This window comes from Rhodamnia argentea, chromosome 5 (assembly GCF_020921035.1).
Source record: "Rhodamnia argentea isolate NSW1041297 chromosome 5, ASM2092103v1, whole genome shotgun sequence".
Lineage (NCBI taxonomy): Eukaryota > Viridiplantae > Streptophyta > Magnoliopsida > Myrtales > Myrtaceae > Rhodamnia > Rhodamnia argentea.
The window spans coordinates 15,214,050-15,233,945 of NC_063154.1; the positions used below are offsets into that span (position 1 = coordinate 15,214,050).

At 39.3% G+C, this 19,896-nt stretch overlaps 1 pseudogene; it reads right to left on the minus strand.

Annotated features, from left to right (window-relative positions):
• Positions 1-1,617: 1,617 nt before the first annotated feature.
• Positions 1,618-19,087, minus strand: LOC125312573 (annotated as a pseudogene).
• Between the last annotated feature and the right edge of the window lie 809 nt (positions 19,088-19,896).

The window sequence follows — 19,896 nt, forward strand, 5'->3', positions numbered from 1 at the left end:
CCGGGGCTATTGAACAGCATGCCCACCAGAGTGGCTTCACAGGTATCTATTGGCTCATTAGATATATTAGCTGTATCCTTACACGCTCATTAATTTACCCAGTTTTTTGCAGAGAGCAACCAAACGAAGAGTAGCATCCTTTGAGTCGTCCATGGAGGAGGGAAATTTTGGCGGAGGTCAAAAGTGTTGATGGAACGGTAAGTGAAGAAAGGAGCACCCAACGCCAGGTAATAAAAAGAGAGGTGTAGAATAAAGTTAAGCGGGGTTAGAGGACGATGACGGGTGGTGAGATGGGTGATTCGAAGAAAAGTCAGAAGCCATGGCTATTGATCGGAAGATGAGTAAGCGGGTGAAGAGAGGGGTGAAGCGGTGGAAAAGTGCAGAAGTTGCTACAACAACAGAGAGAATTCCCTCAGCACAGGGAAAGCGACGGACTTTTTTAAGAGGACTCTATCTTGGTTAACGAGATTACAATTTATCCCGATTTTAATGTAAATTCATTTAAGTTATTTTTTTATTTATATATTTATGTATTTGAATAAATCAATTGCAAAATATTAATTTTAAATATATATTTAATATATAACGTGTCCCCGACGAATCGAAATTTCTTATTTTTGAAAAATTACGTGTCGGAGTGTCGAGCCGTGTCGTGTCCCGTGTCGCGTATCGGTATCGGTACTATCTAGGCCGGGATCAGCTTGCCAAGCGCAGTCTGTACTTGACCTTTCCAACAACAATTTCATGGGAACCATCCCTCAGTGCTTAATGTTGCGGAGACTCAATATGTTGAGTTTTGACCGGTAGTTTTAAGATTATTGCATGAATATTTACAAACGATTCTAGCGCGATAAATCACCGTATTAATCGTCGATTTTCTTAGAAATTTTGTTCATGAAAATTATTTTTTTATCGCACAGTGAGATAGATCTCGTTGAGACGAGAAAAACGATTGGTGATAGTCCTATGGGGAACGACGTACGTGCTGGATGCGTATAGAAAGAAAATTGTTTCGCCGGATGAACAGTGAAGAAATTGGTCCACTGGCTCGGCGTGCAGTGAAAAAGAAAAAAGGAAAGGGGATAGTTGCGTCAGTAGGCGCAAAAGAAGAATGGAGCAGTGCGTGCATAAGGAGCGTGCGTTGCACGCACCAATCCAATTGCAGGCGCGTGCAAGCCATGCGCCATAGATTCTGTGCAGGGTCAGCAGTGTGGGCACGTGCGAGCTGCTGTAGCAGAATATTTTTTTTCCCCAGATTGCATAGTTTTTGGTTCTGCCCTCCCTCACGCAAGAATATTCCTGTTTTGCAACTTGGTGACAATTTTGCGATTTTTTTTTTAAGCACGTAAATTTCCTGTTTTGCATTAAATTAAAAATGCATATAAAAATACGGGTATAATTTGGGATATTATTGCATTTTTTTTAGCTATATTTCCCTACATATATATTTTTTGAAAATACAGAATATTGCTTTCATGTAAATGACCACTCATGATTCGCATATAGCATGTATAAAAATGCTTGTAATTTCAGTTCGAAGAAAACTTGAACAATGGTAGAAGATTATGTTATCTTACATTCTGCGTTTGATTATGATCGATGCATGAATTGCATGTATCATGCTATGCCTATATGATTAAGAGATAAATGATCAATGGATCATGTGTCTTGATTATTTTTTCTAGTGGAAGTTCGTAGGTTGATAGAATTCAATGGAATTCTCACCTAGAACTTGAATTTTGTGCGAATTGAACTAAATCCATGATAGTGAGACAATTATAACACATAAGTTAATTGGGAACGTGGTAAACTTTCGTTTCGGTGTCTTTTGTCCAATTATCATTTATTTAAGTTGCTCTTTGCTTCAAAATTAATTATATTTGTTAATGTGAAAGATGTGCTAGTATTAATTCTGTGCTTATTCTGTCAATATAGAATTGTCATTGACTATGGCTTCTGCATCTAAAACCTGGCTGACATCAATAAGGGTGAAAAAATGAATGGTGACGATTATAATATTTGGCATTGAAAGGTTCAATACATCCTTGAAGAACAAGAGGTTTTGGAAACCCTCAACCACACCATGGTTCAACCTAAGCAAGGAAATTCTGCTCAACACGGAAGAGATCTAGAAGCTTATCAAGCTTGACAAAAGAAAAATAGCATTGCTTGCATCACATTGCTGAGTTGTATGCGGGATGATCTCATGTGTGAGTTTGAAGGACTTGAGAATGCTCAAGATATATGGACTGCTCCGAAAGAAAAGTTTGGGGGCACGTCTGCTACTAAATTAAGGAGGCTCACTATCAAGTTTGACACTTTTCGAAAGCGTCAAAATCAAAATATGAGGCAACACCTTCAGGAGATGTCAAACATGATACGAGAGCTCAAAATAGCAGGTCATATCTTAACCGATGAGCAACAAGTTCAGGCTGTTATTAGGTCTCTTCCCGAAAGTTGGGAGAATATGAAAATCAACATGATGCATAATGAGAATATCACAACTTTTGATGATATAGCGCGTCATTTGGAGTTAGAAGATGAGCGCCTAGAGGTCGCTAAATCTTCTACGCATGCTTATGTTGTTGAAACCGGTTCGCGTAAAGCTTCAAGCTTTAAGCGTAAAAGGAACTATAAGTTCAACAACAAAGGGAAGGAGACCGATCGGACATCCAAAAGAGCCAAAACCGTTGAGGCAAGAAGCGTCGTGGAAAGAAGGACAAGGCCAAAATGATGCGTTACAATTGTGGCAAAATGGGTTATTTCACTCGTGAATGCACCGAGCCAAAGAAGGTAACGGATTACTCCATTACTTTAAGTAATGCTTTTCTTTATAGCACTGTAATGCATGCTGAATCACATCCTATGTGGACTATAGACTCGGGAGCCACAGACCATGTAGCTAGAGACCGAGGAGCATTTGTGAAGTATCGTCGGATAATGCCGGGAAAAAGATGGATATATGTTGGAAATAACTCCAAAATTAAAGCGAAGGGTGTTGGCCCATGTAAATTAAATTTACATGGTGGTTGAACTCTGTTCTCGCATGATGTCCTCTATGCTCCCGATATTCGGCGAAATTTGGTCTTTATAGTTGTTCTTCTAGGCTTAGGCTATGTTTTAAATTTTCATGGTGATTGTGTTGACATTAAGTTTGGAACAACTTATTATGGTTCTGGTTATGTCTTGAATGGTTTTATGATTTTAGACATTGACAATAATATGTATAATGTTAATGTAAATGATTGTTTTTCTTTAATTGCATCTTCTCAAAATGTAAATATTGATGCAAATGTTTGGCATGCTAGACTAGGTCACATTGGGTTAGATAGAATGTAAAGATTAGTTAGAGAAGGCCTTTTAGGGTCACTCGCTAAGATCGATTTACCCACATGTGAACGCTGTCTAGCAAGAAAAACAACTAGAAAATTATTTGGTAAAGGAACTAGTGTTGAATTTCCATTGTAATTAGTATATTCCGATATTTGTGGTCCATTAAATGTGAGGGCAAGGCATAGAGCCTCATATTTCATCACATTTATAGATGACTTCACATGCCTCAATTATGTTTTTTCGATCTCCCATAAGTCAAAAGTATTAGATTGCTTTAGATGATATACGAGTTTAGTAGAGAACCAGTTAGACAAAACAATAAAAACATTAAGAAGCGATCACGGGCGTAAGTATCTATCCGAGCAATTCAAAGCTCTTTGTAATGAAAAGGGTATCAAAAGGCAATTGACTATTCCTTATACCCCACAACAAAATGGAGTAGCTAAGAGAAGAAATAGAATCCTATTAGAAATGGTTAGGTCTATGATAGCACAAACAAATTTCTTGATCTCATTCTAGGGAGATGCATTATTAATCGCTGCATATATACTTAACCGTGTACCTTCTAAGTTGGTCACTTCCACTCTTTATGAATTATGGACTAGTAGAAAATTAGATTTAACCTGACTGCGACCTTAGGGGTGCGGAGGATATGTTCATGACTCTTCCCATAAATATGAAAAATTAAGTCATAGAGGGAAGAAATGTATCTTTATTAGATACTCCGAGCACTCCAAAGGGTATGTGTTCATAGGTGAACAGGCTGATGGAAGTGTGACTGAAATGGAATCACAAGATGTCACGTTCTTAGAGAACGATTTTCCTAGTAGAGGTGAAATCAATAAGAATTTAAGATTATATGAGATGGAAAATTCTAATAACGCACCCACTAATGTTGATGAAGAAAATAATGATTTACCTCAACATACTAGACCTAGTAGGAGTGTTGCATCATCTAGTGAACTGAACTCGCAAGGACTTTAGTTACGTAAAAGTAATCGTACAAGCGTTCCTTGTCGTCATTTTGAGATTGAAGGGGAAGCATTTATGGTTCCTTCACAATACGATGCAGACCCTAATACAATTGAAGAGGCTTTGTCATCTCCCAACAAGGAAGAATGGAAAAATGCTTTGGAAGATGAAATGGAGTCTATGAGAGCAAACCATGTTTGGGACTTGGTTGATCTACCACCCATACGCAAAGCAATTGGAAATAAATGGATTTTCAAGATCAAACGTAGGGTGGATGGATCCATTGAAAAGTATAAGGCTCACCTTGTGGCGAAAGACTATACTCAATAAGAAGGTATAGATTATGAGGAAACTTTTTCACCGGTTGTAAGGTTTGCCTCCATACGCCTTATCCTAGCTATAGTCACAAATTTAGACTTAGAATTACATCAAATGGATCTGAAGACAACATTTCTCAATGGAGAACTAGATGAAGAAATCTATATGAAGCAATTGATAGGTTTTATAGCTAAAGGCCAAGAGCAAAAAGTTTGCAAGCTTCATCGTTCGATATATGGCCTTAAGCAATCATCTAGATAGTGGTACCTTCGTTTTCATCAAGCCATAACTTCTTTTGGGTTTATGATGATTGAAGAAGATCACAGTGTGTATGTCAAACGATCTGAAAATAAAATTGTGATTTTATCACTCTATGTGGATGATATTACGTTAGCTAGGAATGATAAGGGTCTAGTTATTATCATAAAAGAATGGTCGTCCTCCACTTTTGAAATGAAGGACATGGGAGAAGCTGCTCATATTTTGGGAGTTAAGATAGAAAGAGATCATTCATGACACCTTCTTGCTCTATCTCAAGAGTTTTATATCAAAAAGATTCTTGAACGATTCAATATGTAGCATTGTAATCCCATTGATACCCCTATCATGCAAGGCGAACGCCCGAGTTCTGATATATATCCTAAGACTCTAAAAGAAAAGAAAAAATGGAAATTATTCGTTACTCTAGTGCTATCGAGAGTTTAATGTATGTTATGATGTGTACTCGACCCGACATATATCATGCCGTGGGGATAGTGAGTCGCTACCGGTCAAATCCTGGCCAAGAACACTAGAAAGCAATCAAGAGGATCCTAAGATACTTGAAAGGCACAACGGACTATCGACTTTGTTATCAAGGAGTTGATTTACACTTAATTGGTTACTCCGATGCTGATTGGGGAGGAGACTTTGATAAGCGCAAGTCGACATCCGGATATGCGTTCTTGCTTAATAAAGGTGTGATTTCTTGGAGTAGCAAGAAACAAACATGCACAGCTCTATCTACAATGGGGGCTGAATTTATTGCATGCTGTCACAACTCCTCCCTAGTCCTACATGCCTAGGAGGAGGTCTTGGGAAAGCTTTATAAGTCTTGGGGTGCCCTTAGACTTGCAAGACGCGTTTCCTAGGCATTGTATGGGCGACGCTCGGAGGAACAAAACTGTGAGGATCGTGTGTCCAAAGCGGACAATATCTTGCAAAGTGGCACGGTAGAAGCGCGGTGGGCCCAAGCCGTTATAGTTGGTATCTGAGCCGACCTTCAACAGCGTGTGGGGCCACAGCGGGCCCTTGCTGGTGCTAGAGGGCACAACGGGGACGCCGTGCCTTTGAGGGGGGAGTTTGTCACAACTCCTCCCTAGTCCCACATTGCCTAGGAGGAGGTCTTGGGAAGGCTTTATAAGCCTTGAGGTGTCCTTACACTTGCAAGATGCGTTTTTCGGGCGTTGTATGGGCGACGCTCGGAGGAACAAAACCGTGAGGATTGTGTGTCCAAAGTGGACAATATCTTGCAAAGTGACGCAGCGAAAGCACGGTGGGCTCAAGTCGTTACACATGCTCTGCTCCAAGACAAGAAGCAGTATGGCTAAAACGTTTCTTTGAAAATTTAGTCATAATCACCGATGTTCAAAAATTAGTGACAGTTTATTGTGATAGTCAAGCGGCCATTACCTATGTGAAAGATCCCAAGTATCATGGTAGGACAAAGGATATTGACATAAAGAATAACTTCATCGGAGATGTAATAGCACGTAATGAAGTAATCCTACAATATATTTCTATGAACAAGATGGTTGCTGATCCATTCACTAAGGTTGTTCCTAAAGATGTGTTCTTGACACATAAGATGTCTTTAGGGTTGTGTAGAATATAATATGTAATATTGTCGAGGATTGTTATATTATGTATATGTACTATGTATGTACTGTACTTATTATTAAATGAATTGATGTTTTATTCTCAAGTACAACTCATTATAAGACTAGCATAAGCACACATATATTGTTGAAAAGTATGTCACTATGCAATGATTGGCTCACTCCCACGAGCAATCACCTCAAGCGCTGTAATAAGCGAGTTGAGACGAGACAGTATCTACGAAAGATGCTGGAAGAGCAAATTCAGTACATAATATATTTATGTCGCCTTTATTGGAATCAAGATGAGGTCTATGATTTATATATGATGAGACCGAACATGATACTCCCACAATCATGAATGCCTCATGGAAGCCGGATGCGAGTGCTTAATTGAGCGCTATAGAGAGCGAGCCGATATAGCACTCGGGCTACACATACGTACATGAAAAGCATGTGACTATGTTTAGGCTAAGATCCGTGTAGTGGATATATTTGATAAATGACATATACTGTTGTGAAAAGAGAAATCCACTATAGCATGTAATTGATACTACATGTGCTTTATTCGACCAATAAAGAAGATGAGTATAATTATCCCTACTTACTCATCGTGTGAGTCCTTGAGGTAATTCATGAATTGATTACCTCAATTTGTACCCTATGTTACTTCTGATTATGTGCTCAAAGTAACGGATTAATGTTGCTACTTTAGCATGTTACCGGCAGTTATGAAAATTAATACGGTTTTATGGGATGTGTCTAGGAAAGCAGATTGTTCGAAATGGAGAGAGACATGAGTGTGAAGGAAGAGTATTGTTGTTTTTCAACTATCACATGTATTTATCGGTCGACTAATTATATCGCTTATTGTGTGTGCGGATATAATTGCAAATACATGGTGGATTAAAGAATGTCAAGTATAGCCTTTAAGGGTTAGGTATACTTAGACCGATGTAACAAAAATATGCCCGGGCTATTGTGAGACGTCATTTTTTTTTTTTTTGAGGTTGTAGCTGTTACGTATTCCTAACGGGTGCGTAATCGAGCTCCCAAGTGCAGTGTACTCATTGGTCACATGACGTATTTGCAAGTATGAATTGATTCCAAAGTAGACGATGTTAATTGCCTTATATTCTTAATAGAGTATTATCAAGCCCTTCATGTCCGAGTGGGAGATGTAATAATACGTCCATGAAGATATATATTTGATACGTCCATTAAAGGGTGCATTTGAGAGGACCCCACGAACATGTGCTTTTTCAAAATGTTGCCTTCTTATCTTCCTATAGGTAAGATGTGAAGGAGCACGAAGATAGAAGATGAGAAAACTAACGTTAGATTAGAAAACCAAAAGAGACGAACGTACATTTTTCTCTCCTTCCCTCTCTCTCTCTCTCAAGAACCATAAAACAAACGAAAGGCAATTCATCGTTACTTTGAAAATCGACCTGCATTGATATTGTGAAACATCGATAGAGGTTAGTAGAATTTCTCGATATTAAAATTTCAACACCTCTATATAATCTCAATCTCAATTTCAATCTTAATATCCATCTCTTCACTCCACCGCTCGCGCCTTTTACGAGTCCCCGCATCTCAAGACGATGCCGTTGAGATCGGAGAGCGGAATTACCTACATGAACGACACTCCCCTTGCTTTGTTATCATCGTCGTCCATAATTGTGGAATGGAAAAAGAAGAATAAGAATAAGAAGAAGAAGTTAACTCTGATTAGTTTTGACTTAAAGAGATTGCTGGAAATTGACTTATCTAATACATAAAGAAAAGCCTGAAAAAAAATACATAAATAAAAGGGCTACTTAATTCATTCTCTAGAAAAAAAAACAATTGATGGTAGTCGGAATCTTTTCAACTATACAGTTAGTACTTATCAATTATGGAGGCGATTCTATGTTTGGAAAGAAACTACATATAGGCTCTGTTTATTTCACGAAGAATGCAAAAATTTTGAAAAATATTTTTCGGGAAATCATTTTGTAGAAAAATAACCATATTTTCTTGTGTTTGGTTGAAACCTAAAAATCAAACAGAAGATAATGTCCAATGTTTGGAAAGGAAATAATTTTCCCTAATTTAAAAACACATTTTCTATCAGCCGAATTTTTTTTTTCTTTGATTGTTCATTTCTCATGCCCCAAACGCAGGACAATGAGGAAAATATTTTTCTGAAAGATGTTTTTTGCAAGACAAACGAAGCGTTAGTGATCGCCAAACCTATCAATGTCTCACATTGAAGTTCATACATGCCACCATGCTTGATTGCTTTCATTATTACCAGAGCACCTCGAACAACCTTCAGAACTCCACCTTGTGAAGAATATCTGCATCCAACTGAATCTAGGGCACCCAAGGAAATTAAGTTCTTTTTCAATTCTGGAACGTGTCTTACTCCGGTCAATATCCTCACAATACCATCATACATCCTAATTTTAACATCACCAACTCCCACAACATCGTATTCAACGTTGTACCCCAATTGTACTTTATTGCTATCCGTGCACTAATAAGTAGCAAACCAGTTCCTGTTTGGTGTAGCATAAAAAAGAATAACCTGAATCCATAATCCATCTGTCAAATGATGAATTCTCATTGACAGACAAGACCCTATCGACACCATCAGAATTATCAGCTATAGCTGCAATATCATCTGCAGATTCAACTCTAATTCCCTTGCCTGTTTCATTTTTCAACTTAAAACAATTCCTTCTAAGATGCCATCTCTTGCCATAATTCCAACAAACAGCATCACTAGTCCTAGATCGACTACGTCTATTCGAGTTCATACTACTTTTGTTACCACGAATATCGGTTCTTCTTCTATTTTCACATACTAAAGCAGTAGATACATATTCGTCAGATTCTCTTCTACGGTTGTCCTCACTTAAAATCAAATCTCAAATACCATCAAACGTCAAACTTGTTGACCCGGAGGAATTACTAACAGTAGTAACGGTAGTATTCCAACTATTAGGTAATGAGGATAATAGAATCAAAGCACATACCTCATCTTCATAGTCAATATCAACTAAACTCAATTGACTAACAATCACATTTAATTCATTCATGTGGTTAGCAACAGACACACCTTCGCTCATCTTCAAATTAAATAAACGTCGCATCAAATAGACTTTGTTGATCATAGAGGGCTTCTCGTACATATCCGACATGGCTTTCATCAAACCCGTAGTGGTCTTCTCTTTGACGATATTAAACGCAACGTTACGAGCCAGCGTCGGCCGAATAACACCCGGCGCTCGTTTATCCAGCAATTCCCAATCGCCTTGCTTCCTCGTCTCTGGTTTCTCCCCAAACAAGGACAAGTGCAACTTCATCCGGTATAAATAGTCTTCAATCCGTATCTTCCAGAAACTAAAGTTCTTCCCCTCAAATTTGTCGATTTTCACTTTTACTTATTCTATCGCCATCGATTTGCGTCAACTCGATAAGCCTAGCTCTGATACCAATTATTGCGCAGAACGGGTGATTGAATGATAAAATAGACAGAACAAGAAAATAAATCGGACACCGGATATATATGGTTCAATCGTAGAGACCTACATCTACGGGAAGAGCAGCAACGAATTCCACTATAGATCAAGTGATATACGGAGATTACAGACCAAACTCGAGTAACTCAAACACTCTCGGTGTTTCCCAGCCCAATTACATCCAATAACGTATACAGTGTTTAGCCTCCAATTCCTAGTAAAATAATTTCTCAATCTCGCAAATGAATTAAAATATAAATTCTTACCGCAAGAATTTCTCGACTAGGACACAAAGTTATTCAAATAATTCCACGGACAGAATCCACGACGAAGTTAACCCACTGCCAGCACTCGTCGCCAGCGCTTCTTGAAGACTTCACGTTTTTTTTCTCGTGTCTCCCTTCAAATCACAAGTACATATTATAATATATATGTACCGAGATTGACTTCTGCAAGGATCCGTATCTTCCTTTTCTTCTTATCTTTTATTGACCATGTCAAACTTCAAAGAAAACAAAGTCCGCTTGGACTTTCCAATTGAAAGCCAAGATCAAAACCGTATATCAAAGTGCATCCAATAAAAAATTCCTTAGCTGAATCCAATTACACTTTCCTTTTATGTTTATTTTCTGCGTGGACTCCAATTTCAAATAGGAATTATCCAATTCAAAATATTCAGATTTTGACTCCCGGTTCAAATTCGAGATATATTATAACAGGATAACTACCGTAAAGGAAGGATACTGCAGCTCGTATTTGTTGGCTTCTTCGAGAGCCGTAGTTATCCGCGAACGTTTAGAAGTGAAGGTACAAGAAGCCAGCATGGCAGGGCACACCTTATGTTTGGAACTTTCCATCCGCTCCGAATCGATCAGGCAGAGAATGCAAGAAAAAAACGAGACAAAGCACATGCATTACTAATAGGCTGAGATTCACACACCATTTTCATCATGTGCTAAAAGCTTCGGTTCTTGATCGGTTTGGAAGCCTTTCGATTTGGAACCTAGTCCGAGATTACAGTGATCATTAACATCTCCCATTTTAGGCGGGACAAATTTGACGGTGTTGAGGTTCGATTTCTTGCCGTCATTAGCATTCATTAGCGAATAATCTATCTCCATTGTGGTTTTGTCAAATATGAGCACATGAAAATCCAAGTCCCCGACGTACTTGAAGACTAAGAAGTGGCCCTCACAAATTGAGTAATGCTCCGCAAATTCCTTCCATCCCTTTGATAACCAATCCATGTCATCCCATTTTTCCAATTCCACACTCCAACTTCCACCGTTCGGAACCCTCAAACGCACCGTTTCGGGAAGATACTTGCCATACTTTCTCATAAACATCTTCGGAATACCCTAGTTTCTCATAAACAAGCGGTGCCGGATCTGTTTTAACACGAATTGACTCGAAAGAAAAGGCTAGCGCGTAGAACGCGTCGGCCTTCCAAGCCTTGGTAAATGCAAAAGAATGTTTAAACAAAAGAACTTACAAGCCTTCTAGTGTGAAGTGCGTGAGAGGGTATGATCTTGAAGAAATTAGGTGTCTCTGGTGCAAAACTTCGCCGGTGCTGTTCATCTTCTCTTTGGACGCGAGAAGTCATCCCTCGAGCACAAGTTGTGTAACAATCTAAATATAGCATAGTTCTGTGGGGGCTTTATGTGAGCCAATTTAATAAGATGAAGCATTTATTTGAAGAAGACATTCGTTCCTGGGATTGCAGGACAACTACCTCTGGGAAGCTGTTCATGTTCTGTAATACGAGTGGCAACAACCAGATTAGCTCATCATTACGACGAAGAAAAGTCAATGATATGTAGAAAGCTCGTTAAGAAGAACGCATGGGGAATCGAAGGCATCAAAAGTGGGACGACGTGTGAGTTGATCGAAATTAGACCAAGAATAACTAATTGACTTCGATGGGGACTAAGTGGGCTAGCTTACTCACCATTGAGATTCCGACGACTTGTTCAATTCCTTTTATTAGATCCTTCGAGAATATGGATGAATCAATATGAATCGACAAAGGTTATAAAGGAGGCAGGAACGTAAATGACAAGAAACTTAAAGATACGGAGATTAGACGCAATCGTGGCTAGCCATGTAAATGCAAGGAAAGATAAATCATAGCAAAGTAAAGATAAATAAAATTATAAAAAGACGTTGAGTTCTATAATTGATTGAGAGAAGTTTACAAGAAATGTATAGGTTTTTGTAACTATTTACAGATGGTTACATATAATGGTTAAAGACATCGTTTAATGAATTCGAAGGACTAAATAACTCGCTAATCCTATTTGGGGTTACAAGAAATCATCCTATAATTTCCTACTATTAAGCAACAAAATGCGTATAAATGTTTTTGTCATTGGTGTATTAAATGCTCATATTGAACCTCGATCTACCTATATTGACGAGCCTAAAAGCATTGTTGTGTCCCTGCTTTCTTAAGATGGGTGGCCCATCGAGAATATCAGGTCTAGCTCATGACGAATTAGTAGGTAGATTATTCGAGATCACTCTTTTCGTCATATTAATAGAGCCATGCTCGGAATTGTCCATCAGATTCTAATATTTAGCAGAGTAAAGTAGATAGGGAATTAGAAAAATTGCCATATTTGTAAATGACTGTAGATCTAGATTTAAGTCAAGTAGTCAGTTTTTTAAGAAGAATTTAGATTCAAACTTGAGCCCCGGAAATTGAGACTTTGAACACTACTACATTGTCTCCATCAACGGCGGCAAATGCTCGCCGACCAGCAGAGGAAAGCACCACATGCTCGTTTGGATAGCTCCTTATCTTTACCGGCCACGATCTTTCTAAATCTCTAAGAGGTCGCAACTTGTTTGTTTTCCCGAATATGTATCTTGATGAACCCGCAAACAGTACTCTACCCCATGCATATTCTCAGGCAGCCGTAATGAATTTGAGTGATTGTTTCGGAGATTGTATAGAGTTTGTAGGACAACCAGAGGCAGCTGAGGACTAGAGCATAGCATGAAATTATCATCTTAAGGAGATGAGATCCAATTAGTATAAAGAATCACTCCATCATCGAACTTTTCTAGACAACAGAGTTGGTGGAGGACCATTCTTTCTTTCCTTTCCTAAGACCACCTCAAGGGTAAAAGAAATTACTTTAAGAAATATTCTCAAATCTACGTTCTGTTATTGATCAACTCTACATATTGGTATGAGGTAAGGATTGCTTATCACCTTTTATTTTATCGATCCCATGCTGTGGACGAGTTCGATTTATACTTTGTCGAATAAAGACAGCAAACATGCGGAGAGATCGGAATTTTGGAAAATGCAATTTCCCTGACTAATTTTCACTAGTCTCTAAAAAACCTCAAGAAATTTTATCACCATTCGATCACTTGAAGCAAAAAGGTTTGCTTTCTTTGATCTGATTCACTAAACAAAACATAGCAGACCATAAATTTTTTTGTAGGCATACCAAAGTTTACGCCTAATTCTTAACATTCCTTCTGAAAAGGGAGACTTTGAGTTCAATAGCATCAATTCTAAAAAGCTTGAACATGCGGACATCTCCTTTCTTTAGAGAAGTTCCCGAGCCACGTTGTGTGTAGTGCAGGAGCTTCAGTGGTCATGAGCCGTCCGAACATTTAAGTCGCGGCTTGCATGCTTCCATCGATGCGCCCCTTAAGAAAACAGTGTGGCACAGTCTGCGGGGTTCGATTTTTTATCAGCAAATGACCTATGAGTAAGAACACAAAAGGTATGATACTTAACACAAGTTAACCAGACCAAATTCTGCACGAGTACTATTATCTCAGGATCTCTTCTTACCACGTTTTGCTTCATTTCTTTCTAACATTCATTTCCAAGAATACTTCAAAAATCAAGATCTCTATGGACTGCGGACAAGAAACAATTCGAAGTGTCTTGCTCTCCAGAGGGCCGTTTCTTAAGTACATGAACCTCTGAGAAAGCAAAACAGAATAACAATAAATACAAATTGATGAAAAACAAAAAGTTCAAATTATCCCCATCTGTTAATTTCCAATCAAAAACTCAACTCTAAGTTTTGAGAAAAACCTCATGTATTGAAAGAGGATATGGTGTAATAAAAGCACATTCCACAGTCACAGTGAATGCAGTCCGAAGCTTCTCTTCATTCTGCCTCTGATTCACCATCAAAGGAAGTTGCAAGCGCTCCAAATCTTCCTCTTTCATGATCACACAAACAATCCCAGCGCCATGCTTCACAATAAATGCCATAGCCTCAGGTGTTGCGATTTCTGCTGCCATTATAAGATCACCCTCATTCTCCCTGTCCTCATCGTCTACCGCCACTACAATCTGGAATTCAGTTCCAACCATGACATAGACATTTATGGATGAACAATTAAAATGCACTCGACGATGTGATACAAAAAGCATACCAACCTTTCGTTGGCGGATGTCCTCAATTGCTTCTGGAACAGATGCAAAGCCTGTCGTGGGTTGGTCCAAGTCAAATTCATCATCTTCAATGAGGAAAGAAGTGCTTATAGGTGCAGTATCAGCTGCAAGCGCTCCAAACACTACTGCATCAGGCTGCAATTGAATGCCAACTGATTCCTCACCAATCAGAGTCTCGCTCACCGCAAAATCACCAAGATAAGACAAAGTTTCACCTCCGTCAGGTATCACTGCAGCTTTTGCTGCAACAACACCCCTCCCACTGGAAGATAATTTACCACCCAATGAAACCGCGGTTATATCAGATGGAAAACCAATTTGCGAAGAATGGTTTGCCTGGAGCAGCAAATTGGATGATTTCGAGTTCCTGGAAACTCTGCATGAAAAATGGCCACTCAGATTTTAACCATGAGGATTAGTTTCGACAAAAACATCAATCTCGGTACATCCTCAAAGCTACTTAAACTCGGCGCAGCATCCACTCTCTAAAAGTCAGAACTCTAAATGAAGGAACCAAATGTCAATCATTTCAAACAACTAGTTAGGAGCATTCGATGCCTGGAGAAGCACCCAATATAGATGCCCACCAGAGATCTCCCAACTTATTATATGAGTGCTGATGTACAAATCAGTCGTGGAATTAACAAGGAAAAAGGCAGGAAGATTTGCAGAGTGAACACAGGCCATCAACTTCACCAATCACTTCAAAAAGCACATCATGCTTTGTTTACTTATGGACAAAGCCAAATCTCCAATTTCCAGACAATGTTCTTTTGAAAGACAAAGACCAACTCATCCCTTGTGTGACAAGTAAAAAAAAAGCCTTTTTATCAAGTCAAGCAGAGGAAGATGACAAAATTAAGTCAGCTTAGTGGTTTCGATTGTGCACTCACTTCTAAGCTCCCAAAGATGGCTAACCACAAAGCTAGTGACAAACAGAAAATCTCGTCCACCATTCCCGAGTTCACTTCGAATTCTAATGAATTGAGAAACTGATAAGAAAATATTGGATTTGCCCAATTTGAGAATCTACTGCAAACAGACAAATAGAACCTAGGAACGCCACCAACCCATCACCCAACTCACAAAACCTTCAAAAGCAACAGACCAAACACAAGTTCGAAGCCAAAGTGAACACCAAAAGCACCAGAGACACTCGGCCACAATTAGCCACGACAACTACCATGAAAGGATAATAAGATGCTATTCAAGATGCTATTCATTGGTTTCTCACGCAAGATTTGAGTAGGCATGATGATTGAGCTATAAATTTTGATTGAACTATCGTGTCCCTGGATTTCATGGAAACACGTTGATTGAACATGAACGACGATCAGATAATGTCAACCCTGAATGTACAGTGTTGTAAATCAAGAACTTAAGAGGACTTCTTATGCAGCAAGGGATCATATACCGAGTGAGCATATCCGCATAGAGCTCGTACTGAGCAATCATCCCGAGGCCCCACTTGTCTTTCAGCTGCCTACAGAGGTTCAAATCCATGTCTTAGACCACCGATCCATCTCTGTAGGGGCGCGTGCACGGAGGATCTGGAGCTGAAAAGTGACTGGATCCATAAAAGTGCCTGAAATCAGCTTGCTGTCGCTTCCCGTCGCCTGATGTGAACAGATTGGAAAATGATTCTGTTCCTACCCGATCAATGAACTGTTGGCAACGGCAGCGATCCCTCTCAAGGATAGGATTGACAATGAACATGTTCTCATGCTGCCGCTTCTCTCCTGTGCAAAAGGCAAATGGCATCATCCACGCTTCCTAGATTGTAGATTAGTTCAGTAGTTGAATTTCAGTCTTTCAAGTACAAAAGGAGAAACCAAAAAATGTACAGCTCAAGCTTCATGACGTGACTAACATGCAAGCATAAGATGTTCACTCCTGAAGCACCGGCAGCATCTTTCATTCTCTTGTGATCCAGAAAGGAAGCAGTTGTGGGAAGAACCATAGAGTTTTGAAAAAGCCCAACTCTGACAACTCGTGGTTCTCTTAATTACTCCTTGTCTACCATAAAGCGAAATGCCTGAAAGAAAATCAGAATAAATTGATCAATTCCACAAAACTGGTCAGAATGAATAAAAATCAAAGGATCCTGCCAAGAACTGCAGTAATGTTTTTCAATAAGAGCAAACAACTACAAAATAGCGACTGCCACAAAGAATATGTAAGAGTATTTCTTAGCTTCAACGATAGCAAGTTTAATCAACTAGAATGGTTTGACGACATCAAACTTTGCACATTACTCTATCAGTTGGCTCACCAACTCCACAGAATCCCAACATGGCACAAGACTATGCTAGTCAGACTTTCTCACACCTTCCATCTCATAGAAAAACTCAGAACCAAGAATCTATGCTAAAACAGATTTCAGAATAGCTCATTTACCGGACTATGCTCTTCAAGACCTCCCTAGTGATAAGTTCTCAATATTGCCAAAGGACATCTGGACCAGATCTTTGAAATTCATTGCTTTTAAACAAATATTTCCCTAGTTAGGACCATATGTATGAATCTCAGTGACATAATATTAGTCGGTCCACGCTCTTTTATCTATCAAAGGCATGAAAGATTACCGAGTTATAAATAGAAGCTCCCTATGCCCCTTTGCAGAGAGAACAAGGAGCACACATCGGAAGGTCTTTGCTCATGTCCCTCAGAGAACTTCCAAACAATTGTTAGCCTGAACTTTCATTTGCAGGCCTGAGCAATGCTGGAGGAACTTGCTTCAAAGGCTATTGAGGTGACATTACATTAAGGCAATCATAAATTGAGTGTTTGTTGGGTGGAGTTAAGCAACTTTGTGGTCCACGGTTGCCAAAAGGAACATAAGGCATTGAAACTGATTGCCCTAGAGAAAAGTACGCCAAAAAGCTTTTCCAGTCCTTTCAGGATGTTCAGTCATGTCACCGACGACAAGCAAGTATTTCTTATGCACACGCTCAGATTCGCCATATGCTCCAAGCAGGAATGTGCTGAGAAGACAAGTGTCATACCATTAAGAAAACTATTTTACATGAGGAACCTATTTGATTTATAGCGAGTCTTTATCAAACTCCAACCAAATGGTATTGAAGCACATGAAACAGTGCAGACTAGTGTGACCAGGACTCTTAGCAACAACCTTTAAATCAACACATCCAGTAAGCACCACAAAAACAAAAACAGTAGGATCACCTGTATGTCAAAGTTACATTCAGATGAGAGAGCTTTGGCAGAATCTGCCAGAGGATCAACTTGAAGAGTCCTTACACAATTCAATCCAATATGTAAACGACTGACTTCCTGAAATCAATATCATAAAGATTTGACAAAAAAGTAAGATTGTATCACAACGGAATGACATGCTTTGAGATTTTGACATTTTAGGAAGAAGGCACCGATTGCTCAGTCATTTCAGTTGTCTCAACAAATATTTTCATGGGCGGTTGATCCGTGTCAATTCAAAATTCATTCGGAATAGAAATTACTCGATCAACTTCAACTTTCTATACTAAGACTTTTAAGCTCTTTAACCTTACTTTTTGTAATTCTTTTTGTGTTCAGTCGTACGATTCGGGAGGCCACAACCATTCTGATCGTGAAAACTAACGGAATAATACCACTAGAATTCCTAAGATCCACCTTTCTGACGGAAGTCCAGCTCTTATTTAACTCGACTAGTAAATGGTATGTCTACATATGCAGACCCGCAAGATGCAGAGTAGATACAAACATTCTGCTAGATTGACTAATGACATCAATATTCATGTAAACAGCAAAGCCTAAGTTTAATTGGAAAATGCGAGCAGAGAGACGAGACAAATCGAGCAGAACAGAATCGTACAATCTGACCACATCATTTGCGTATTTCATCCCAAGATTTTACTACAGCAATCCTTCTCCATGAAGCCTTTCCTTTCCTGATCAGCACCAATTCGAAATCTGTAGATGCTAGCACCATCAAGCTTACAGAAAAGCACCAGTGCCAGAACATCTTCCCCAAAACGAAACTATGTCGTTTCTAATCCCGTGGATTTCACGGAATCAACTTCGTTTCCTTAATAAGCTCAGGTGAAAATCCAATCGAAGAATAACACTCGAGAAATACACGCCGAGTCAATCGGATCAACAGCGACAATGATTCAAATCGACTGGATACTGCTCCGCGAGCCAATATCGATCGAGCGACACTGAGGAGAGAGATGCAATTGAGAAGGAAAAACCTGAAAGACTTGGGGGTTGAGATCGTGGCGGAGGAGGCGATGGAGCGACTCGTATCCGCAAACAGAGTAGTCCCGAGCTGCCGCGGCCTCTTCTGTAGCTTGTCCGTTCTGCGTCGTCTCCAGGGGAGAGCTGGAGAGGCGTGCGTCGGTTAAATTTGAAGAGAGAGAGAGAGAGAGAGAGAGAGAGAGAGAGAGAGCGTGTGCTTTAAGAACATGAACATGAACATTAAGAAATTCAGAATCTTATGATGCAGAAGCAAAGAGAAAAACCAAAGGATGAGAATGGCTGCATTAATTGGGCCTTACTTATTCCGTGCGCGTTTGGTTGTTTATGTCGAAAACCTTTGTACGGCTGCATTGAGATCACCCTCCGACTCCCATTCCCACCAGTTCCATGGGAACGGGCCGTACTGGTGTCTGAAAAGTGACGCATAACGTAGTGTCGGTGTGCATAGCTTACCCTTAGAAAAGATATTCATTTTGGGGCACTCTTCCACTTCAATCCACGACAAGGATGGAAACCTCAAGACGCAACTTGTGGTGGAGGAGAAGCATTCTAGGCCCGGCAGATTTTGGAGTTTCAATATACCAAGATTCCTAAAAGAAATTACTTGTCTTTCTTCATTTTCATCTTTTGCCACTACTTCTTTCATTCTTTCACATCCTATTATAGTCATCTTCTCGAGATGCACCAAACTTGCTATCGTTGAAGTTGTCCCTAGATGTACCAATCCGGAGGAATTCTTCACCACTAGCTCCGTCAAATTCTTAAAGGATATCTCATTTGGAAATAATGTTGTCAAACTAGGACATTCCCGAACCTCAAGTTTGTCAATATTCCGAAGAATTTTGGACACTAAACAATCTTTCCTCCATACATGCTTTATGTTGTGTAGCTTGCTTAACTTGAGTTCTCTTAATTGTTCAAGCACCAAACTTTTTCCCTCATCAACAAGCCCTTCATCAGGGAATAATTCTTCAAAAGCACTACAAAAGAACTCAAGGCTTTGTAGGTTCCTAAATCTTTGTAAGAGGGATATGGGAGGAAAGGTGGCATTTTCATCATGAAAACATGCCAATGTTAGTGCTTTTGGCTTGCCAAAGATGTCCTCAGAAAATTTTCCATTATGTATCATCTGCATATCCTTATCGACCAATGAAAGTCTCTCTAAAGTGAAAATGCCCCGCAAAATTACCAATACAATGAGAGAAGTAAATTCAACAAGGTTTAACAGTAAATCATGTGTTGTAAAATGCAATCC